The sequence below is a fragment of the Lithobates pipiens genome, unplaced genomic scaffold, assembly GCF_037356315.1.
Source record: "Lithobates pipiens isolate NorthernLeopardFrog02 unplaced genomic scaffold, aLitPip1_a1.2 Scaffold_1, whole genome shotgun sequence".
In the NCBI taxonomy this organism is placed as follows: Eukaryota; Metazoa; Chordata; class Amphibia; order Anura; family Ranidae; genus Lithobates; species Lithobates pipiens.
Window position 1 is genome coordinate 32500440 of NW_027507685.1, and position 25926 is coordinate 32526365.

Consider the following 25926-nt stretch of genomic DNA (forward strand, 5'->3'; position numbering starts at 1 on the left):
TTGTATATTAAAGTGGTTGTAAACCCTTACAAACCACGTTGACCTACAGGTAAGCCTAGATTAAGGCTTACCTGTAGGTTCAAGAAATATCTCCTAAACCTGTACGGTTTAGAAGATATTTACAAAAAGACAGGCACCGCTGTCTACGGTGCATGCGAGTCGCTGTGTGTTTGGAAACATGTAGTTGCAAACTCAGTCAGTCATTGCCAATGTATGCGTGAATCACGTTTTGGCATGCATTTCGGAAATGCATGGCAAAGTGTGCATTTTCTGTACAGATTGCTATGCATTTGGAAATATGTGGAAAATGTGCAAAAAAAAATGAGCGCAAGCTCGTATATTAAAGTGGTTGTAAACCCTTACAAACCACTTTGACCTACAGGTAAGCCTAGATTAAGGCTTACCTGTAGGTCCAAGAAATATCTCCTAAACCTATACGGCTTAGTAGATATTTACAAAAAGACAGCGGCACGCAGGCGCACTGAGCACGGCGCAGATCATGGTGATATCCCGCTCGTGTCGGCTCCCGTGCGCATGCGCGGAAGTGATGTCATCGCGTCTCCGACAAATCACAGCACCGGAGCAGCGAGACCCAGAAGTCACTCCGTGATACATGGCAGCGGTGAAGATAAAGGAGGAGGACCGCTTCGGGGGCTTTGTTCTCAGGTAAGTTATTCATAATGAGCTCATTATGCCTTTACCTTGCAGGTTGCATTTAAAAAATAAAATAAAAAATAGCCTTTACTTCCTCTTTAATTCTAGTTCATTGAAAATTTGCAGACCCACTCACACACAAGGAGCAGGTAAGATATGTGGGAGATACACTCCAACTGCATAGGGGTTGCCCTGACAAATCTGAAAAAGTATGCACCTCATGGCTTGATACTTGGGTCTAAAGCCTCAGACCCACAATTGCATTGCTGGCCAACAAAACCGTGGTCTTTTATCTGAAGGGCGTTGGCCCAAACTTCCTGTCTTGCATACACACGGCCACTCAATTGTTGCCCAACAATTATGAATGTACTGACGTACTACATGGTTTTTCAGCTCTTTAGTGCCACCCTTTGGGCTCCTTCTGATAATTTCGTGTTAGCAGAAGTTTTGATTCTCGCTTTTCATTTCGCACTTTACAGTTGACGCTTTTCATTTCACACTTTTCAGTTAGTTTCCGAACAGCCGTTCATCAACCAGACATGTTGCTGAATCGGAGGAGATAATGTGTTATTTATTATTGGCCTTGGAGTTATTGCTTTGACATTATTTTTTTGGTTGAATAATGATTTGATTTAGTATATTTTCTATATTTTCGGATGCATAGAATGCACTTTTTGGTTAAGTTCTATTGGCAGTTAGCATGTCTAATTGTATTTATTTTCTTTTTTTAATGCACAATAAAAAAATTGGTGAGAATAATACTTGGCTATGTGTTTTAATTCAAATTACAGTTTGGGATTAGGCAGTTACATTTAAAAACAATACAATGTAAAATTGACAAGGGACACCAACATAGTTGTATCTTTGATCTTAAAAGCTACAGGATAATGGTGCTGTGGTAACTTGCCCAAATAATAAAAAAAAAGCCTTTGAAAATGTGTTTGCAGTAACTCCATGAGTATCACCAGCAACCAAAGAAGAAGAGAAAATGCGCTGCATTTCAAAATTTCATGATTTGTCACTTCACGAATGTTAATTTTCCGTTACGAACGCTAGTTTAAAAGGTCGATTGCCTCTCGCTTGTCCTTGCTTCTGAGCATGCGTGTTTGTACTTTGGACTTTTTGTCTGACAGACTTGTGTACACCCGCTCGGAAAATCCGACAACAGAAAGTTGGCCAACAATTGTCTGATGGAGCTTACACATGGTCGGATTTTCTGCCAGCAGCCTATCATCACACATTTCCCCTCGAAAAATCCGTCAGTCTGTTTGACCTAAAATCAGTCTGCTAGACCTAATAACCAATAGGATCCTTTAAACTACCTGATTAAGCTGTGAATGTTATTATAGTTCTATTTCAGTTATTACTTTCTCTAATTAGTTGTGTAAACCATTGTCTTGATAGCAATTATAATCCATGCTATGTGCCATTTATGGTTTGCAATTTCACCATGGAAAACCTTTTATCTTGTATATGTTACACTATTTTGGCAGTGTTTGTATGTGAATGGCATTTGCTCTGGAAATGTATTCTTTTTGTTCTCAACATTTTTCTTGATTTATAAAAAGAACAAGAATTTTGAGTATGTTTTTTGAATATAGATTATTTATAATGAATAGTAGTTTTATCATAGTCCTATAATGATATAATAGCTTAATGTCAAATAGTTTCCTTAAGCTCAATACTGTTTATGCAAAATGTGTCAGAAGACTTTCCCACTCAAAACAATGATGATGTTGTCCTACACAGGTTATGACTAGTACTTGCCATTTATTAGTACAATGAATTAGACCTATTTTGTTATTATAAAACGTTTGATTTTCTGGTATTTCCCTAAATCATACTTTCTTATTCCAAAAACACTTTTATACCTCATTCATGCTTATCTTTTGACACCATGTTGTTGTTAAGATTTAAACAATGTTTCACCTTTTATTTGTATAGCTAAGCAATACATAATACAAAAATACCAGACACTTGCAGTGTATAATTTGTGTAGTTATAACCTAGCTATTTAATGATATATTTAGATTCTATTTATCCCAAAGGCTTTTTGTTTAATTAAGCAGACATAGACTTTTTGATTGGTGCTCCCATTGTGAAAATTGGCCAATGCCCCAAAAGATGTTTTCTAAATGATAGTAAGCATTCTCTGTATGTCTTCTCTTATCTGACTTTTTCACACAGCTATAACTCTGAAACCCTTTGTGAAAACATAATTTACTTCTAAACAAGTCCAACAGAACTACTAAAAACTCATACCACCCTTTAACTAAAAGGGCGTTTAATTCCCCTCAATTATGATATTTCTTTCATGAAAGCTAATCAAAGTTAGCAGCAATAGGCTGCGTCTTTTAATGGCCCTCACAAGAATAACGTGACACTGCTTCTAAAAAACTCAAAGCAAGAAACAAATTGAGACTTTGCTATTGTAAAACAATGTGAAAAGTGAAGAAAATAAACAGAATAGTAATGTAACAGCGATCAACCAATAATATAACTGCCATGTCAGTGCACTCTGGAGATTATGCATGTTTGTGATTCTAAACAAATTTTCAAAAAAGTAAGATATATTATTTGTATTAGTTCCAGATTAGGTCGGTATAATTTGGTATACATTATTGTTTTGTTTTACAAGGGAAACAGTATAAATAAGAGATAAGTAATATGTTGAGCAGGGGTATTGCATATGCCTTGTCATATAGCATAGGAAGAAGCTTGGCCAGATTGCATACTTGGCTTAAGAGTACACATTAAAATTTCCAAGGATTAAAGATTGTCAGAAAGGGTTATTCGAGAAAGGAAAAGGTTAGAGACTGGTTAGAGTAATGCCGCGTACACACGAGCGGACTGTATGGCGTACTTAGTCCGTCATACAATCCGACGGACAGTCCGTCATACTTTCGACTGAACGGACTTGACCACACACGGATACCCAAACAGTCCGTCGAAAGCTTGCACGATGACGTGTACAGCACGTACGACGGGACTAGAAATAGGAAGTCCAATACACAGCAAAGCACCCTTCTGCCGTGTAAATCCTTTCTGGGCATGCGCCATTCTTAGTCCGTCGAACTAGCCTACTGACGAGCGGATTGTCCGCTGAAACTAAAGTACGACGGACAGAATTTAGAAAAATCCGAAATACTTAGTACGCCAGACTGCACGCTGAAAAAGTCCGCTGAAGCCCACACACGAGCGGACTGTCCGCTGAAATGTGTTTTGACGGACTAAGTACGCCATACAGTCCGCCCGTGTGTACGCGGCATTAGAGTACTGAACTGTACTCTCAGCACAAATAGCTGGCAAAGAGGAGGATCACCTGAGGCCATAGCTTAGTAGAAGAGGGTGTTTAAAAAAATCTGTCCAGGATACAATGAATGAAGAAATGCAGATGCAACCAAAAACAGAACATACATGTACATAACCATGCTATAAATATAAAGAAAAAAAGAAAGAGAACTGCGCAATCCCCAATATTTCTATTAGGATTTAAACCAAACTACCTTAAACAAGTGTATCTTGTGATCTATAACTCTAACACACCAAACTTATGGCTAAATAAACCAAAAACATTACTTATAATTATATACAGTGAATATATATATGTTCCCTCATAGGCTATGAACCAAAAAGGAAAAAGACATGTGTAATTCAAAAAAAGCATATGAAGTAAACTCAAACGGTTCTCAAACTATATGTGATAACATAAAGTCCATAAACAGTCCAACTGGAGAGCCACCCTGTGTGGAAAGGATCTATTCAATCGTAAAGCTTATCGATCAGCGTGAAGCAAAACCAGGTGCACCTCAACCAGACAAGTAATAATAGCCCCTTACCAGATGTCCCGGTAGGGAGCGCGTATTCACAAAATGGGTCTGTAGATGGATCAAACTTGAGCCCTCCAAATGGAACACTCCCGTAAGGCAGGTTTAGGAGATACACCAGTCATAAACCGTCAAGCATGGGAAGACGCTGTTTGAAGCGGGACTCAGATGTATGGCATTGTAGAGTCAAGGAGGGTTCACCATAGGGAGGAAAAAGAGCGCTCCAAATAGTGTAAAATCATTTATTAAAACGAATATAAAAAACAAGAGATGCACTTACAAACATGAAAGAACATCGAGCATATCATCAAACTGGGCAAGCGTCGGCCGATCGCGAACACCAATCGATATCCCTTCTAGTACCGGTTCACATGAGGCAAGTAAGCGTGTCACGCCACCCAACGCGTTTCGTGAAAAATTCACGTCGTCTGGGGTATGGGTGACACGCCATATTGCCTCCATTAAATAGTGAATGTTGGAACAAGCCACCTCCTCCACTGTTTGAAAGCCTCTTTCACTTCCGGGGTCAAGGGGCCAAGCCTCACTCCCATATCCAATAGAATGCGAGGTCAAAGGGCCAAGACAGCGGAAGTGATGCTCCCATGTCCAATGACGTGCAAGATCAGGGGGTCAGGGCGGCGGAAGTGATCCATGCAATCACCCGCCCATCTCTATTTCCATCTAAAAAGGCGGAAAAGCAGCTAAAACGAAAAAGGCACTAGGGGAGGGTATTTTTAACCTTAGCACCCAGGCACTTTCTGACTCCGAAAAACGGCTTTTGGATAAGGGTCTGAAATTTGCTCCACCAAGATGTCTGAGCAAATTTCAGACCTACATGGACATACACAAATTTGTACGCATATTAAATATCAAGCGGTATATGTTGGGTAACCCCATTCAGGAGAATAATAGGCCGAGTCCGGTCTTTCAACATTCCGGCCTTGCCAATGCATCCCTTTTCAATCCCCCAGGGACACTGGCCCCTAGTATCAAAGTCTTTAGGGATCTAGTACTGAAGGATTTGGATGGGATGAAAATAAAAAAATGTAAACTTCGTGGTGACCTGCAGAAGGGTTTGGATTCCCTCTGCAACAATAAGTCCCTTGTCATCAGACCTGCAGATAAAGGGGGTGGCATTGCTATCCTGGACAGGTGCGACTACCTTAAAGAGTTGCATCGCATTACTGATGACAGGGAGACTTACTCCCTGCTTAGCAGGGATCCAGTGACGAAATACAAAAAGGAATTAACAGGGATTGTAGATGCGGGTTTCCGTAGAGGGATTCTTACGGACAGGGAAAAATCTTTCCTTGTACCTATGGCCCCCAGAACCCCAGTTATCTATCATCTCCCGAAGCTACATAAGAGTACTACCTGCCCCCCTGGTCGACCTATTGTCAGTGGCATAGATTCAGTGACGTCCAGGGTGGGCAGGTATATAGATTTTTTTCTTCAGCCGCTTGTGAAGAAAATCCCATCATACGTGAGGGATACCAAGCAAATCCTGAACATGTTAAACACCTACAAACCAACCCCAGGTTTATGGCTTGTGACAGCCGATGTCACATCCCTTTACACCATTATTCCCCATGAACTGGGACTTGAAGCTGCCAGGGTTTATCTGGAGCGAGACTCTGGTTTAACACAGATCCAGATTGATTTTATTTTGGCCCTTTTAGATTTTGCAGCCAAGCACAATTACTTCTGGTTCGACAACCAGTTTTATCGTCAAGATAAAGGGGTTGCCATGGGGGCCAAATATGCCCCTAGTTTGGCTAACTTATTTATGGCCAAATGGGAGGAGGATGTCATCGATTCTCCCAGACGACCGGAGATAGTGCTGTGGGCACGGTATATCGATGACGTCCTCCTCCTTTGGGACGGTGACGAACACGAACTCCATGCCTTTATGGAAGGGCTAAATAACAACACGAGAGGCATCAAATTCAGCTATGAAGCCAGCCAGGAAGGTGTCAACTTTCTAGATTTAAACATCAAGGTTAACAGTGAGAGTTTTGTCACCTCCACCTTCTTTAAGTCTACAGATAGGAATTCTTATATTCCTATGGGCAGCTGTCACTTGGACTCCTGGTTAAGGTCGGTCCCTTTGGGACAGTACCTACGTATCAGGAGAAACTGTTCTGATACCAACAAGTTTGATGAGCAAGCTAAGCTTCTATCTCAGCGGTTTGCGGAGAAGGGCTACGCAGCGGACCTGCTGACCGAAGCGTATACAAAAGCACGGGAGAGAGACAGATCTGCTTTGCTGGCGGACAGGGAGCGTGAGGTTGATGCGAATCAGTCCCTATTACCCTTCGTCACTACCTTCTCGATGCAACACCAGAAGGTTAAACAGCTTATTCGCAGACACTGGCATATTTTGACAAGTGACCAAACTCTTGGAACTATCCTACCGGAAGTCCCCAGAGTGATCTTTAAAGGAGTCTCTTCACTAGGTAATATGATTGCCCCTAGCGTACAGAACCCCCCTGTTAAAGACAGATGCTTCTTTCAGAACCTTAAAGGGTATTATAGATGTAGGAATTGTCAGGTATGTTCCTATAATAAGAACAAAAATTCTAAAATCCTTGAGTTCGTCTCCACCAGTACCCTTAGAAAGTACACAGTGGAGCCGTTCATTACATGCTCGTCAGAAGCAGTGGTTTATCTCATTCAATGTCCTTGTGGGCTTCAATACGTGGGGAGAACTAAGAGAGCCCTCAAGGTCAGATTGAATGAGCATATTGCCAACATTAAACGGGGTTTTGACAAACATCCCCTTTCTAGACACTATGACGAGAAACATGGAAGGGATCCGTCAAACACCTTGTACATGGGGATTGATAAGTACAAACCCCACTGGAGGGGGGGGGGCTCTGGTCAGAGAGATCTCACGGTTGGAGATGTCTTGGATCCATAGACTAAAAACTTACACCCCTTATGGTATGAATACAGATACAGATGTTAATGCATTCATTAATAATGCTTAGCGTGTTGTTTATGTCAGTGTTCTAGGTATAGACGCTAAACAGATATGACTTTTCCATTAGACATTGTGGGATCTGGATATCTGTGGATTTCCTTACCTTACTTTAGCGTCTGATGTTTGTTCTTGCAAGCTCCCATTTTTCTATTCTAAGAGGGAAATACTTTATATTTCATAATACATTGAGTCCCATATAATACAGTTGTGTATGTCCCTTCCACTTTTTGTTGTGGGTGAACTTTGTAGCTGATCCAATATCGCCACTCTATCATTACGAAGTGTTTAACCACATAATTAGTTAGATATGCATTATAAAGTGCCTTGCATGCTTTATCTATTTTGACTATTAATTGTCAGTTAATAATTTTTAATTTTTGTGTTTGGACCAGTCCCCTCCTCCCGTCTCAATTTAGTTTTGTTTGAGGTATATACATCTTCCTCCTATATATGTCTTCCTCCTTTGGGATAAGTAGGAAGATTTATTGGCTATGGAGGCCCGTAGTTATTACCACGCTTTATTGAAAGTGAGACGTGGCACCGGATGGAGCGCACACACTTCCATGTAAGGGGTGATGTGCGACGTTCATCCGTCTGCTACGTACGGCGCGATGTCATCCGTTCGTCACGCCCATTACATTGAAAGCGAGACATGGTATCAGATGGAGCACACACACTTCCTTGTAGTGGGTGTTGTGCGCCGCCCATCCGCTCGCCACGCACGTCGTGGTGTCATCCGCTCGTGATCCACGACGTGACGTCATCCGCTCGTTACGTACGGCGTGTTGTCACGCCGTCGTATTGAGCGCCTTTTTAGACGGAAATAGAGATGGGCGGGTGATTGCATGGATCACTTCCGCCGCCCTGACCCCCTGATCTTGCACGTCATTGGACATGGGAGCATCACTTCCGCTGTCTTGGCCCTTTGACCTCGCATTCTATTGGATATGGGAGTGAGGCTTGGCCCCTTGACCCCGGAAGTGAAAGAGGCTTTCAAACAGTGGAGGAGGTGGCTTGTTCCAACATTCACTATTTAATGGAGGCAATATGGCGTGTCACCCATACCCCAGACGACGTGAATTTTTCACGAAACGCGTTGGGTGGCGTGACACGCTTACTTGCCTCATGTGAACCGGTACTAGAAGGGATATCGATTGGTGTTCGCGATCGGCCGACGCTTGCCCAGTTTGATGATATGCTCGATGTTCTTTCATGTTTGTAAGTGCATCTCTTGTTTTTTATATTCGTTTTAATAAATGATTTTACACTATTTGGAGCGCTCTTTTTCCTCCCTATGGTGAACCCTCCTTGACTCTACAATGCCATACATCTGAGTCCCGCTTCAAACAGCGTCTTCCCATGCTTGACGGTTTATGACTGGTGTATCTCCTAAACCTGCCTTACGGGAGTGTTCCATTTGGAGGGCTCAAGTTTGATCCATCTACAGACCCATTTTGTGAATACGCGCTCCCTACCGGGACATCTGGTAAGGGGCTATTATTACTTGTCTGGTTGAGGTGCACCTGGTTTTGCTTCACGCTGATCGATAAGCTTTACGATTGAATAGATCCTTTCCACACAGGGTGGCTCTCCAGTTGGACTGTTTATGGACTTTATGTTATCACATATAGTTTGAGAACCGTTTGAGTTTACTTCATATGCTTTTTTTGAATTACACATGTCTTTTTCCTTTTTGGTTCATAGCCTATGAGGGAACATATATATATTCACTGTATATAATTATAAGTAATGTTTTTGGTTTATTTAGCCATAAGTTTGGTTTGTTAGAGTTATAGATCACAAGATACACTTGTTTAAGGTAGTTTGGTTTAAATCCTAATAGAAATATTGGGGATTGCGCAGTTCTCTTTCTTTTTTTCTTTGTCTCTATATGTATATTACACTTTGGGTATATACAAGAACTGCTGCATCACACATTTTTTCGTTAAGTACACACTGTAGCGCAGATTTCCTCTCCTTTTTTTCTCATGCTATAAATATGTGTGTGACATTACACAAGGGGTAGGCAACCTTTGAGAGATGGAGCTCTACTTGAACAACACTGAAAAAGTCAAAGATCACCAGACACAGTGTCTTATTGTAAGGACCGGTTCACACCAGAACACAGTGCCAAAAAAGGCATGTTCCGTGTGTGTTTCCATGTTCAAAATGTACTACATCCCATCTATTGTGGGTAATAATACATTGTTAACCCCAAACGTAGATCTCAAACAGTGAGTTTGTAGACACAATATTGCATGGTATTGCAGTATCATGAAATTTGGCTTTTTTTTTTTTTGCAAAGAAAGAGACAAAGAACACTGTTCAGAAGTATGCAATATACAATATAATGTATAATATATAGTACAGAACTCTAAGCCCTTGTACATACGGTCGGACATTCCGACAACAAAATCCATCGGAATTTTTCCAACGGATTTTGTCCGAAACTGGTGTTGCATACACACGGTCGGACAAACTTGTCGGAAAATCCGATCGTTCGGAACGTGATGACGTTTGTTCGTTGCGACAGGACTACGTTGCGGCTATGTAACAAATAGCTTTGGTCTCGTAATTTGATCTGAGCATGCGTGGCACTTTGTCCGATCGGAACGCTCTACAAACGATCGGATCATGTTGTCGGAAAATTTTATATCCAGCTCTCAAACTTTGTTGGTCGGACATTCCGGCAGAAAAAGTCAGATTGAGCCCCCACACGGTCGGATTATACGACAATACGCTCCGATCAGACATTTTCCAATGGAATGTCCAACTGTGTGTACAAGGGCTAACACACAGAATCCAGTTGTCAGGGTTATGCAATGCAAAGAATGCAGGGATCAGGAGTATACCATATATCCCACAGAATGCTGCAGTTAAATGTACATAACACACAGAATGTCAGGTTATGGTGTGTATAATGCACAGAATGCAGTGGTCCTTGGTATGTAGTACACAGAGTGCAGAGGTTAGAAGTACACAAAGCATGGTGCAAATTTCCCCCACAAGCAATACTCTTTCCCCTTTCTTCGCTCAGAAAAAATCCTCATTCCCTGACCCAAAATTCACACATACAAATTCCTTCTGCAAACCTAAATTCCCCTTCCCAGTACAAATCACCCCCTCTAATAAAATCCCTATTTCTTGCACATATCTCCTCACCACAATTCTTCATCCACCCAAAAACTCTCCTTTCACCACAAGTTCTCACTCTCTTTTGAAACTAGCACAAGTCTTGCCCCAAAATCTCTCATCTCAGGACATATTAATCCCCCCCCCCCCAAAATCTCTCCTTAGAACACAAATCTATATCCACTCAAAGCCTCTTCTCCCAAGATAAGCATTCACCCCCTCCTCAAAATCTCTCTCAGCAAAAGTGCTAATCACTACAAAGTCTTTCCTTCTAGCACAAATTTTGTCCACCACCCCCTACATCAGGGTTAGGCAACCTCTGCCCTCCAGCTGTGGTGAAACTACAAGTCTCATGAGACATTGCAAGACCCTGACAATCACAGACATGACTCCTAGAGGCAGATGCATGATGGGATTTGTAGTTTCACCACATCTGGAGGGCCAAGGTTGCCTACCCCTGCCGTATATGTACTTGTTATGGATCCCAGCACACTTTCCTCCTCCATACCTAAATTCACCAGATATTCGATGCAGCACAGTGAGCAGGAAATTCCTGTATGTCTTCCCTTCAACTTATGTCATCTGATGCCAAGGAGGAGCCAAGGAAGCTGCCTATGCTCAGAATTATATTTACTTGACAGGTAGCATGGCAGGGGGGATGCTTACTGCTGCAATAGCAAGTGGCTGTGCCATTGCGGCTGGTTGCACAGGACAGGAAATACAGGGCACATGCCCCAGGTTCCTAGCCAATGGTGGTCTGGGGTACTGTTATAGGTCTCCCTAAGGATATCCTATAGATGGCAATGTGGTGTCCTGGTAGGTGCTTCTTATTGGGATATTGGGATATTTCTCATTTATATAGATCGTATGACAGTGGAAATATTTAGACTGACTGTCTTGGAAGTAATAGTGAATTCCCCATGCCTTACCTCCCAGGTACTTTACACATTACAAAAATGTGCTTCTGATTTTCATGCAAGGCCCCCTCTCTCCTGGAGCAGACCCTCCTCCAGCACAGGCATCCTGCTCCAGCAGAGATGGGACCTTGCATGAAAATCAGAAGCACATTTTTGTAATGTGTAAAGTGGATATAGATTTCATTGGACATTGGACATCGGAAGTTATCATCCATATTCTGAGTACCTTGCACTTTAGACCGTATATTGTTTACATTGTGTTTGTTCACGTAAATTCTTATTATCAATATTTTTTGGAGTTTATTATTCTGAATATTTTGCACTTTATAGTAGTCACTTAACACACATATATATATTTGTTTATTATCACTTAGAGCACAACACCATCTATTGCTTTTATAATATACATTTTATTTGGCTAGTGTTTGACCAATCCGGTGTTTGCTGTAACTAAGAACCTGTTTTTTTTTTTTCTCAGGTTAGGTAGCCCGAGAATATTCATTATATATAATAAGTAGAAACAGACATTTTCAGGGAAAAAGTACCATAGTGCCTTGTATATCAAATTCTGTAGCATGAAATCACATGTAAAAGCTCTGATTTAATTATTTTTTTTGCTTACTCTGTTCTGCTGAAATTGAAGAAGGCCCCCAAAAGATGAAATGCCCACCGTAACCCACCAGTGGAAGAAACTCTCAGTACATGAACCAAGGATCTTCCAGCTAGCTGTTCAGTAGTCAGGGCTTTGAGAAGAGAGGAATTACTGTGCCTTAACATCAGCTTATTGTAGTACTAGTCAACAGTTTCATATATATATATATATATATATATATATATATATATATATATATATATATATATATATATATATATATATATATATATATATATATATATATATATATATATATATTTATATATATGCTCAAACGTTTTTGTGAAATTGTACTTTGTCATTAATATTGAAAATATGATCATGCCAACAAATTACCTTTTATTTAAGGATAGCAATCACATGAATCCTTTTATTATCACATCGTTTTTTGGATCCTTTTTAAATCATAATGATAACTGAAATCACGCAAATGGCCCTGATCAAAAGTTTACATAACCTGGAATGTTTGGCCTTGGTACAGGCACAGGCGGTGGCACACACAGGTTAAAATGGTAATTAAAGTCTCATTTCCCACATTTGAGGCTTTTTAAATCAAAGTTAGTGGGTTATTTAAGAAAGGCAAATCCATTTTGCACTACAGGTGCAAATTGCACTTGAAATTGCACTGAAAGTGCACTTGGAATTGCAGTCGCTGTAAATCTAAGGGGGTAGATCTGAAATGAGGGGAATATCTGCTGATTTTATTATCCAATCATGTGCGAGCTAAAATGCTGTTTTTTTATTTTCATTGCATGTCCCCCTCAGATCTACAGTGACTGCACTTCCAAGTGCACTTTCAGTGCAATTTCAAGTGCACTTTTGCACTTGTAGTTTGCACTTGTAGTGAAAAGTGGATTTGTCTTTAGTAAATAATCCCCTTAGTGTCTGTGTATAAATAGTCAATGAATTTGTTAGCTCTCAAATGGATGCACTAAGCAGGCTAGACACTGAGCCACGAGGAGGCAGAAAAGAAAAATCAAAAGAGCTGCGTAATAAGTTAATGAAACTTTACAAAGATAGAAAAGGATATAAAAACATATCCAAAGCCTTGAATATGCCAGTTAGTACTGTTTAACCCCTTCCCGCCGAGCGTACGCAGATGTGCATACTCGGCTTCCGGGGGATATACCGGGATGATGCCCACACCTGCAGGCATCATCCCGGTACCGTTTTCTTCAGCAGGCGATTAGCTTTCCAGCCATAACAACCGATGCGGCTAAAAGCCGCTCGGCTGTTATGCCGGAGGAGCGGGAGGGGACGTCCCCCCTCCCGCCGCCTCCCGCCTCTGTTAACGGTGCTCCCGTTCGATCGGGAGCACCGATTCCATGTGCGATGCCTCCGGCTGCTTGGGAAGAACTGGAACAAAGCTGTAATCGACTTCGTTCCAGTCTCCTCATAGTAAACACGGAAGCGACGTCATGATAGCGCTGGTTTTAAAAATATATACGGTATTCAGAATCGCCGTTTTCAGTGATCTTAATACATTGAAGTGTAAAAGAGGGGTGGGGGGTCTTTTAGACCCCCGATCCCTCCATAAAGAGTACCTGTAACCACCTATTACTGTCACAAGGGATGTTTACATTCCTTGTGACAGCAATAAAAGTGATCAATTTCTATTTATTTTTTTAAAAACAATTTAGTCATTTTAAAATAAATAAAATAAAGAAATAAATAAAAAAAAAAATTTAAAGCGCCCGCCGTCCCCGTGAGCTCGCGAAGCAAAGAAAACGCATACGGAAGTCGCGCCCGCGTATGTAAACGGTGTTCAAATCACACATGTGAGGTATCGCCGCGATCATCAGAGCGAGAGCAATAATTCTAGCACTAGACCTCCTCTGTAACGCTAACCTGGTAACCGTAAAAAAAATTAAAATGTCGCCTATTGAGATTTTTAGGTACCGTACTTTGTCGTCAATCCACAAGTGTGTGCGATTATAAAGTGTGACATGTTTGGTATCTATTTACTCGGCGTAACATTATCTTTCACATTGTGCAAAAAAATTGGGCTAATTTTACTGTTTTTTTTTTTTAAATTCATGAAAGTGTCCCTTTTCCCAAAAAGTTGCGTTTAAAACACCACTGCGCAAATACCGTGTGACATAAAATATTGCAACAATCGCTGTTTTATTCTCTAGAGTCTCTGCTAAAAAAATATATATAATGTTTGGGGGTTCCAAGTAATTTTCTAGCAAAAAATATGGATTTTAACTTGTAAACACCAAATGCCAAAAATAGGCTTAGGCCGCGTACACACGCGGGGACTGTTCGCTCAACTTTGTCCGCTGAACAGTGTTTCGGCGGACAGTCCGCTCGTGTGTGGACTTTCAGCGGACAGTTTCAGCGGACAGTCTGCTGAACAAAGTTTTTCGGAAATTCCGAAAAACTGTCCGCTGAAACTTTGTTTCAGCAAACAGTCCCCTCGTGTGTAGGCTTGTTCGTCAAACTAAGTTCCGCGCATGCTCAGAAAGGATTTACACGCCGAGGTTTGCATTGCAGTGTATAGGACGTCATTTTCGAGTCCCGTCGTACGTGCCGTTCACGTCATCGCGCACGGTTTCAGCGGACTGTTCGTTCGTCGTGTGTGGGCAAGTCCGTCCATGCTAATTTTGAGCGGACTGTCCGCTGAAACTGTTTGACGGACAAAGTTGAGCGAACAGTCCCTGCGTGTGTACGCGGCCTTAGTCATGAAAGGGTTAATCACTTAATAAGAAGTGGAAAATGAGGGGATCTCTTCATACCAAGCCAAGGTCAGGTAGATCAAGAAAGATTTCAGCCACAACTGCCACAGGAACTATTTGGGATACAAAGAAAAACCCATAGGTAACCTCCGGAGAAATAAAGGCTGCTCTGGAAAAAGATGGCATGGTTGTTTTTAAGGAGCACAATATGATGATATTTGAACAAAAAAAAGAGCTGCATGGTCAAGTTGCCATAAAGAAGCCTTTACTGTACAAGTTTCACAAAATATGCCCAACAATACCTTGCCATGCCTCATTGGCTTTTTTAGTGGCATTGCCGTAATAAAGGCTTCCTTCTGGCAGCTCAACCATGCAGCTCTTTTTTGTTCAAGTATTGTTAAAAAGTGCTCCTTAAAAACAACCACTGTCTTTTTGGAGAGCAGCCTGTATTTCTCCAGCGGTTACCTGTGGGTTTTTCTTTTTTATCCTGAGCAATTTTTCCTCCAATTGTGACTGCAGTCTTTCTTGGCCTACCTGACCTTTACTTGGTATCAAAAGAGCCCCTAATTTTCCACTTATTAATAAGTGATTAAACAGTACTGACTGGCATATTCAAGGCTTTGTATATATTTTTGAAAATCCTTTTCCATCTTTGTAAAGTTTCATTACCTTGTTACACAGGACTTTTGATTGTTCTTTTCTACCGCCTCATGGCTCGGTGGCCTGCTTAGTGCATTAATGTGAGAGCTAACAAACTCATTGACTATTTATACACAGACACTAATTGTGATTTAACACATGTGGGAAAGTAACATTTAATTTCAATTTTAACCTGTGTGTGCCACCTTCTGTGTCTGTACCAAGGTCAAATATTCCAGGGTATGTAAACTTTTGATCATGTCCATTTAGGTGATTTCTGTTATCATTATGATTTAAAAAGGATAATAAACGGCTTCATGTGATTGCTACCCTTAAATAAAAGACAGTTTTCTGGCATGATCAGTCATATTTTCAATATTAATGCCAACATTTCACAATTTCTGTCAGGGTGTGCAAACTTTTGAGCATAACTGTATATATATATATATACAAATATACACACATAAATATGTGTATGTGTGTGTGTGTGTGTATATGTATATGTATATATATATATATGTGCACCCCTGCTTTCATAAAGATTTTTTATTTATATATATTATATATTTTTATTGTGCATTTTTCAGCATAATATTATTTTTAAAAAGTTTAATGTATTGGTCATTTGTTTAGCTATCTTTATCTTTAAGTCTATACTCAGAAGAAAAAAAAAAGTTTTGTGTCTAAAAGTTAGCCTTTAGTGCTGTAAACAAAAAAACACAATGTAGTAAATGGCAATTACTCTGAGAGCTTTTAATGCCAAGCATAAGTCAAAAACCTGTAAACACTCAGATATTATTTTTATCCATAGCACTAACTCCCTCATTATAATTGTTATCCTCCTCCTCTGTACACATTATTCGAAATGAAATACTTCAAACTGTTACTCTGCTCATACTTATCATCATATAATAGCTTTGTGAATTGTGACAATAAACTTGTCCCTTCCTACTAACTGTGTTGGCAGGAACATCTTTGTTGGCAACATCATCACAATATATGAACTGTGTTATGTCATTCTTGGTTATTGCAAATGTTCATCAAAGGGCATGGTGTTCACAGTTTCCTGCCAATCTTCTGAAAACACTGCCATCATTAGCAAATGTATAAACTCACTTTCCTACAGGTGGTAGCAAAGCTAGGTATCAATCTTGCATCATATGTAAGTTGTGGCAGACAAAGTTTTGTCTACCCTAAAAAAAATCAGAACAACAACAGACAGGCATGGGCACACATTATTTATGAACACTAATACATTGTGAAATATTTATTTGAAAAATACAAATGCAAATAACAGCTGAGACTGCTAACAAAGACAAATATATTTATAAGAGGAAACCTCCTTTCAAACCTTTACAAGTGTTGGGGAATGAGTGCTGAGAGAAAAAATGCTGATTAAAAAACTTTGATCTTCCCACTGCTGCTATCAATGCCACATAACCAAATGGGCACTAAGTGCTTGTATAAGCAGGATACACAAATGATCTAGCTCCTCATCATAGTTAGGTTTCAGAATTTAACTCAAATTTGCAACTAATAAGGCTTAATGTGAATTGAGGAGGTTTTTGCTGCTAGCATGGTTTGGTTTGGTAAGATTATAAGAGAAGTGGATCCAATATAAAATATTTACCCTTATGGATATCAAGGTTCTAACACAGTGGTCTCCAAACTGTGGTCCGGGGGCCAGATGTGGCCCTTTGCTTACTTTTATCTGGCCCATGGGGTACTATTTACATCCACTGATACTAACAATGGAGCACAATTTCCCCCCACTGACACCAATGAAGGGGCAGAATGCTTCCCAATGAGACCAACGATGAGACACAATTCCTCTCAATGACACCAATAATGGGGCCCAATGGCAGCAATGATGGGGGACAATTCCTCCCAATGACACCAAAGATGGGGCACAACTCCTCCAATGACACCAATGATGGGGCACAATCCCTCCCAATGACACCAACAATGGGGGGCACAGTTCCCCCCACTGATACCAAAGAGGGGGCATTGTTTATTCCCACTGACATCAGGACCTTTTCTACTCCCAATGGCCACTATCTGCCCCCCCCCCCCCAAGTCTGAAGGACAGTAAACTGGCCCTTTGTTTAGAAAGTTTGGAGACCCTTGGTCTAACATATTGATTTTAAAAGCACATTCTGAACATGTTCTGAACATGTCTGACCAAAAGGAGATGATTTTAACAATTTAAAGATCAATGCTGCCCTAGATCCTAAACATGTTATATTTAAGTGCTCTGTTGCAGTGGATTTGCACAGAGCAGCCCAGATCCTCCTCTTCTCAGGTCTCTCTTCTGTGCTCCTGGCCTCTCCCTCTTGTTCAGTGCCCCCACAGGAAGCGGCTTGCTATGGGGGCACCCAAGCTGAGTCACAGCCTCATGTCAATTCAGGCACGGAGCCCCGACCCAGCCCCGCCCCTCACTCTCCTGATTGGCTAGCTGACTTTAAATGACAGCAGCGGCAGCCCTGCTGTGTCCCAGCCAATCAGGGAGGGAACATTTTGGATGGCTGAGACACTGGTGGACATCGCTAGACAGAGAGGGATCTCAGATAAGTGTTAGGGGGGCTGCTGCACTCAGAAGACTTTTTATCTTATTGCATAGAATGCAATAAGATAAGAAAAACCTTCTGCCTTTAAAACCAATTTAAGGATGAGGTTTCTACCATAGGTTTAGGTGAATCCTGTGTATTCAATGTTTATAGTCCTGGCAAATCAGTAATTTGGCAATTTAATAATTCAGTGATTTGCCCCCGTTCACACGTGTTCAAATTGTCATGCAATTTGACAGTTTCAAATCGCATGACAAATCGCACCCTATTGTCTGCAATGGAACCATTCAAATCGGTGTGACCTCAACTTTGCCGTGCCGCACCGGTTGGAAAAAAGATTCCTGCACTATTTTTTGTGATTTTAGGTTTGACTTGCATAGACATCTGTGAATGAAGTGGCACCGATGTCATCCAAGTAGCACCTAAAATCATGCTGACCTGCTATATTGAAATTGTGCTACCTCATTTCAAAGTAGCATCAATGTGTACCAGGGCTTAAAGTCAGTGGTACATTTTTGATGCTGTCCTATCTACTGCATTTTTTTTTTTTGCTTGCTGCAAGACTTACATTGTTAAAAAAGTTGTCCAAGCTTAAAAATACCATAAAGAATAATAAAAGGGCTTTTAACAATATAAAAGTGAAGGAACACTTTTATCATCTGAATGTTGCAAAAATGTGTAAAAAGCGTTGTGAAAGAGAGTAAGACAAACCCCCGAACATTATTTAAATATTTTTATAGTAAAATATTAGATCTGAGTATGCAGATTCCAACAAATGACTCAGATCTGGTGATTACAGATAAAGAGAAGGCCAATTTATTAAATAACTTCTTCCTCCCTGTATTTAAAGAGGAGAACGGTGGTGCTCTAGTCCATACTGGGAATCATTTTGCCACAGACTCAAATGAAGCACGATGGCTTAAATGGAATATGGTCCAGAAACAGATGAAGTAAAGGTGAATATGGCACCGGGACCAGATGGCTTACACCCATAAACACTTACACTTACACTCATAAAAAGCTGAGCTCTGTTATTTCATAGATATTGTTTCTAATTTTGAGAGACTCTTTAATAGCTGACATAGCACCAATGGACTGGTGAAAATTCAATATGATTTCTATGTTTAAGGAAGGAGTAAAGTCTACCAAATAACTACAGACCTGTTGGTTTAACTTTTAACCACTTCAGCCCCGGAATAATTTACCCCTTTCCTGACCAGAGCACTTTTTGCGATACGGCACTGCGTAGCTTTAACTGACAATTGCGCGGTGGTACAACATTGTACCCAAACAAAATGTACATCCTTTTTTTGCTACAAATAGAGCTTTCTTTTGTTGGCATTTAATTGCCTCTGCGGTTTTTATTTTTTGCGCTATAAACAAAAAAAGAGTGACAATTTTGAAAAAAATGCAATATTGAACCATTAGCATTAATACAGCGATCAGTGCAATTAAAAATGCATTGATTATAGTAAAAATGTCACTGGCAGTGAAGGGGTTAACACTAGGGGATAGTGAAGGGGTTAACTGTGTTCCCTGGGAGGTGATTCTAATTGAAGGGGGAGGGGCCTAACTAGAGGAAGTGTCGGACTGTGGTTCCTAGTTAATAGGAACACACAATCTGTCACTCCTGTCAGAACAGAACAGGGAAGTATGTGTTAACACAAACTCATCCCTGTTCTGTCTCTCCTGGTCCTGATCGCTCTTGGCTGGCGGTCCTTGCGACCATCGGCTATGAGCATCGGCCCCCCCGCTGTGCAGAAGGCCTGCTTTCCGGACCCCGCGAGCCAGCGGATAGTTATGTGGTTTCGCGCAGGGGAGCCAACCAGCCGCAGTAAAATTGTGGCGGCTGGTCCGGAAGCGGTTAAAGTCAAAAAGATACTCAAGAGTTTTGGTTAAAAAATATATATGTATTCTAAGCAATAGTCAACATGGATTCATGAAAGACAAACTTTTTTAAACAAATCTTCTTTCTTTTTTATGTAGAATTAAACACAGATGGCTATTCTGTAAGTTAAAGAGTAAGTAAACCCAATATTTCATATTCCTGATATTTACCTGCTGTACCATGTACCTATGTGAAAAGTATCCTGTTCTCATTGAATTGTTACCTTTGTGTAAAATTACTGGTGTTCCTGTCCGTCGACTTTCCTATTTAAACTGGCCACACTAAGCAGGAGAACACACTATGGTCAGTTCTTCAGCTGTGCTGGGAACTCAGTGTGCTATTTTCCAATGACCAGACTGTCCTAGCTCCCCTCCCATCCAGCCTTTCACTGGGAAGCCCAGTGTTCTGTGGTTTCTCCTTCCTCATCTCTTATGCACCTGAGAACAGAGGGAATGTGATCATTTAAAAAAAAATATGGAAAAAAGTGTTTATAATTATTTTTTCTATATCTATACACAAATGTTTTGCCTTTCATTTCTATTTTAAACTGAATGGGTTGTGTTACAAGGTGAGGGATTTACATAGAGTTTAAGGTCTATAAACTTAAAAAATACAGTCTGTAAATTGATATTAAACCTGATAAAAAAAAAAAACATAGTCACAGAGTAGTGATTAATCATTCATGGGCTAGCACAAAGGGATTATTCAATACAAATAAAGGCCAGCAAACAGTTCTTACATTTATAAGTATTTATTTGTTTGGCAAAATTATTTATAGGCCACGGTGTTGTTCAAATGGTAACCTTAATATACTAACAATACATTTAAATAAAGCCTGGCTATAATAAATTAACATAAGAATTACATGGTGTCCATCCAGATAATGCTGGGCGACTATTCTCCCACTAAACAACACCTATGACTGATTGAGAAATGGGGAGGGGAGGGTGAGAGTCCCGGTCTTGTCCTGAAGGGGGTCTGCGAGTAATGGTCGGACTTCCACCTTTTATCTGCTCCGGATTTGCGGGCTTTGGCAACACGCAAATTTCATCCAATCCTCTGCCTGTTGCTGCGCAGGGAACTTCCGCAGTAACCAATGACAACCTGTCAAAAGATTAAATGGGAAAACCCCTTTGAGCTCTCCAATGTTGGTCCTCCATACTGCATGAACCTTTCATACTCTGAGTATACTAGGGTTATTATTGGAATAACCCAAGGTTCAGTTTTGGAACCCTTGCTTCTTAACTTATTTAAAAACGTATATAGAAACCCAGAATGCTTATAGGATGTGTGATTTTGTCTGCACGCAGCACCATTTTCTTGCATTCATTAGCTGTTACTTGGGGAGTAGCTTGATCCCTAACCGTTTGGAAGATGATTCTCCCGCTCCTAAATGCCTCCTCTCCTCTGGTACAGGTCCGTGCCTTTTCAGCTGTAGAAGCGGCTCCAGACTGATCTTTCTTGCTGTTGAAAGCATTGACATTCTTCCTGACGGGACAAAGACAGTGGTAAGTAGCGCTGTTGCTCGATGGAAATAAATACTCAGAAAAAGTCCACTTTAAATCAGTCTATGATACTATATCAATTAGGAACAATGTTATAGAGCAAATGTGGAAAAGAACCTTTGTGCAAACAGACTGACAATTCGTACTCCAGGGCAAGCTTTTTCAGGGGAAGCCAGAATCCAGTTCCAAAAACATGTAAAACAAACAGAGAGACATTCCTCCAGGTCAGGATAAATCAGATTTAATAGACACACAAATGTATATGTTCACTTACATGACAATCGATATCCATCCAGTCTATACCACGTTTATGTTTACTCCCATTGCATGGCATGGCATGTTTCAATGCAAAAAAACCTTTATGTAAAACCTGTGATTATGTACAACATAGCCAGAATTTTTTTTTCCACCAAAGGGAAGACTTACGATATCAGTGAGTTTTACAATTGCTCATCTGACTTTGTAGTCTATTGCCTCTTAGACATGGGTGCCCTCAATAAATTCGTTTTGTTCTGTTCCGTTACGGTTCGTATTAAAATTAATTCGTACTTCGAAATACGAATTGTCATTAGGTTCGTTAACTTGTACGAACGTTCATTACGATGAATTTAACGGTAAAAATATACCTCAATATGACAGTCGATGCTGATTGAAGTTTGTTTTTTATCCGAAATACGAAATTCCGTTGAAGAATTTCCTATCCGAAATACGAATTTTCATTAGATGAGGGTCTCCCACCATCCCTGTGCTGTTCTGACTCCCTCCTTCGGATTCGTAAACAAAAGTTCGTATTTCGTACAGAATTCGGACGCTTGGCAATTCGTATTTCGGATCCTGCCGAACGTACGAATTTAGGGAAATTCTTACGAATTTGAGATTCGTAAGAAACTAATCGCACATGTCTATTGCCTCTGTTGTCCCTGTCATCAACTTTATGTGGGCTGTACCATTCGCCCACTTAGACAAAGGATTGGAGAACACCATAGAAAGATCGAGGAAGGCAAAGATAAACATAGTGTTCCTCGTAATTTCTGTGTCAAAAAGGTTCCACTGAGGGCCTTAAAGGCAGAAAGGTGTTACAAGCTTTATATGCGTGAAACTTTTTGGATATATTCCCTTGATACTTTGTCACCTGGGGGAATCAATGAGATTTTGGAGCTGTCCATGATTTTATAAATTTTTGTCATTTAGTGCAATAATGTGAGAGGTCCGTAAAAGGCAGTTGTATATATATATTTTTTATTTGTGATTTTATAATCATTTAGCTATTTGTTCCCGTCCCCTTTTTTTTTTTCTCTCCCTTGCAATGATGCTTTTTATATTAAGCTTTTATCATTTTTTATTAAATATTAACATATGTTTTTAAACAAATTTTTGTAAATATTATATATGATGTTGGGGGGGAAGTCTGTTGGACAGAAGGTGGACTTTCCCTGCTGGGATCCTATCGGGATGCCCTCTTCCCTTCTTTTTATGCTAAGGGACACAATGGAGCTCAGATTGAATCCCTACCCTGAGAGTGATCATACTTATGATGCTTATGTCGCTTAGCCAATACTTATGTACACAGGCTTTGGGTGGCACTGATGTGCTCTACGGTCTTGGCTGAGAATGTTGAAGCAGCAAGGTAAACAAATTTCAATGTCTTATCATCATTGTACAGGATCTCATGGCCCACCATTCCCTGTGAAAGATTCCTCCTCTCTTCATTTCTAGAAGGGATTGTTATAATGGGAGGAGACCTTAATGTTCCACTCAACCCAGCCCTAGACACTTCCACAGACACAACAGCTCTCTTGTAACAGGCACTTCGCCAAATTAAACTCTGACTACAAAACGTAACACTTCATGACACATGGCACCCTATGTTCCCTAATGATAAAGACTATACCTTCTTCTCTCCTCCACATCAAAAATACTCCAGAATTGAATATTTCTTCCTCTCACAAACAGACCTATCACTCCTCACACAGGCCACCATAGAGTCGATGTTTCTGTCAGACCACCACCCCATCACAGTGACCCTCACGTTTCCGGAATCGAACAAAACAACGAAAACTTGGAGACTAAGTCCATCCCTGCTGAAAGACCCCAAAAATCTTAGACAAATACGTGCCTGAATCCAAGCGTATTTTAAAGAAAATTCTACCCCAGGCGTAACACCCAGTTTGCTCTGGGAAGCACTTAAATGTGTTTTAAGGGGGAAATTAATATTGTTGGCAATGATAGCTAAAAAGAGACATCAAGAGCAGATCAAATCACGTATTGAAACAATTAGCCCTCGAGAGATCGCACCTGCAAGCTACACTGCAGGACCTTCGGCATGCCTGCTCCAATTTTTAGACGAGTTAGGGAAACGCACCATAAGGAAATATGTTCTCAAACATAAAGTGTTCTATGAACATGGAAACACAAGCGGGAGACTGCTGGCTCGCACAATACAGGCAGCTAAGACCTCTTCGGTGATTCACCATATTTGGGATGGTCAAGGTACACCGTTCTCTAAGAATGAGGCCAAACACTTTGAAAAATTCTACTCAAAGCTATACAACTTAGTACAAGGGGAGGGAGAATTGGCCAACACGCCCAACCATTCCTCTCAAATAAGCGACTTCCTAGCTCAATATTTCCCTAAACCTATTTCTGCAAAACAGACGGAAGTCATGGAATGCCCATTCTCCATGGAGCAACTAAATTTAAAAATTAAAACAAATGAAAGTAGGTAAAAGCCTGGGGCCCGATGGCCTCCCTTTACTATACTAAAAATGCTTTCTGGACGATCTTGCACCTAAGTATTACAAACATTTAACTCTCTATCAAGTCCTCATGCTTCCTTAGGCAGAATGTTAGAAGCCCACATAGGAGTTATCCCGCAAAAATGCAGAGATCCCTTACAAGTTTCCAACTATAGGCCAAACTCCTTGCTCAATGTGGATATAAAACTGTATGCAAAGATACTAGCAAATAGGCTGCTTCCCCTGATTCCTGGCCTCATATCATCGGATCAAGTGGGATTCATCCCAGGTAGGGAGGCCAGGGATAATACCATTCACACTCTAAACCTACACCATTGGCTTAATTTGTCGGGGATTAGGGGTTTTCTCCTTTCCCTCGATGCTGAGAAGGCGTTTGACAGGGTGGCATTGGATTATATGCGGGAGGTACTAAAAGGAATAGGCCTCCTACCCCGCATGTTCGCACACATCAACACTCTGTATACTAATCCCTCAGCTAGGGTGAAAACAAATGGTCTCCTGTTAAACGCCTTCTCCATAAGCAATGGTACCTGCCAGGAATGCCCATTATTCCCATTGATATTTGTCTTGACATTAGAACCCCTCTTGAACAGATTGCGAAACAATACGGATATCAAAGGAATCTCCTTTGAACATAGAGAGTTTAAGGTGGTGGTGTTTGCCGACGATATACTGCTATCCTTGCAAACACTCCGGCTGTCCTTACCTAACTTGTTGAAAGACATAAAAAACATTTTGGTGAGTTATCAAACCTTAAAATTAATTATTCTAAATCTCATGCCCTAAACATAACATTGACCCCTCAGGATGTCTCTCATTGCCAAAACTTCCCCTTTTAATGGAAGACGGAAGTCATTACCTATCTTGGCATTCAAATCACCAGAAAACTAACATACCTGTATAGCCAAAACTTCCTACTCACCCTCTCTAAAATCCAAGCAGACCTGAAGGAATGGGCTAATCTAAATGTATCTTGGTTTGGTCATTCAGCTTTCATTAAAGCGGGAGTCCGCCGGGACTCAGCGTTTTTTTTTTTTTTTAAAAGCCAGCAGCTACAAATACTGCAGCTGCTGACTTTTAAAATAGTGACACTTACCTGTCCAGCGCGCCCGCGATGTCGGCACCCGAAGCCGATCTCTAGATCGTCTCTCGGGTGCTGCCGCCGCCATCTTGGGTATGGGAATCAGGAAATGGAGCCTTGCGGCTTCATTTCCCGGTTCCCTACTGCGCATGCGCGAGTCGCGCTGCGCAATAAGGACGGTCCCCGCTGCCTCTGGGATCTGTGTGTTTCCCAGCAGGCAGCGGGGCACTTGCGGAAAGGGGTGGGCACTTGCGGAAAGGGGCGTAATCTACGCCCCTTTCCGCAGAGAGCTATCCCGGAAGTGGGTGCAGATACCTGTACTGTACAGGTATCTGCACCCCCCTCCCCCCTGAAAGGTGCCAATTGTGGCGCCGGAGGGGGGGAGGGTTCCGATGAGCGGAAGGTCCACTTTAGGGTGGACCTCCGCTTTAAGATAGTTATCCTCCCCACCTTCTGTACCTAATGTAGACGATTCCAATTAATCTTTCCCCTCCTTTTTTGCAGCATATAAGAGGTCCTGCACAACCTACATAGGAAGAATACTGCACCACACATTAAATACTCACGTTTGACCTGTACCAAAGCCACAGGATGAATTGGCCTACCCTACTTGTGCAAGTATTACCTAGACTGCCATCTGACCA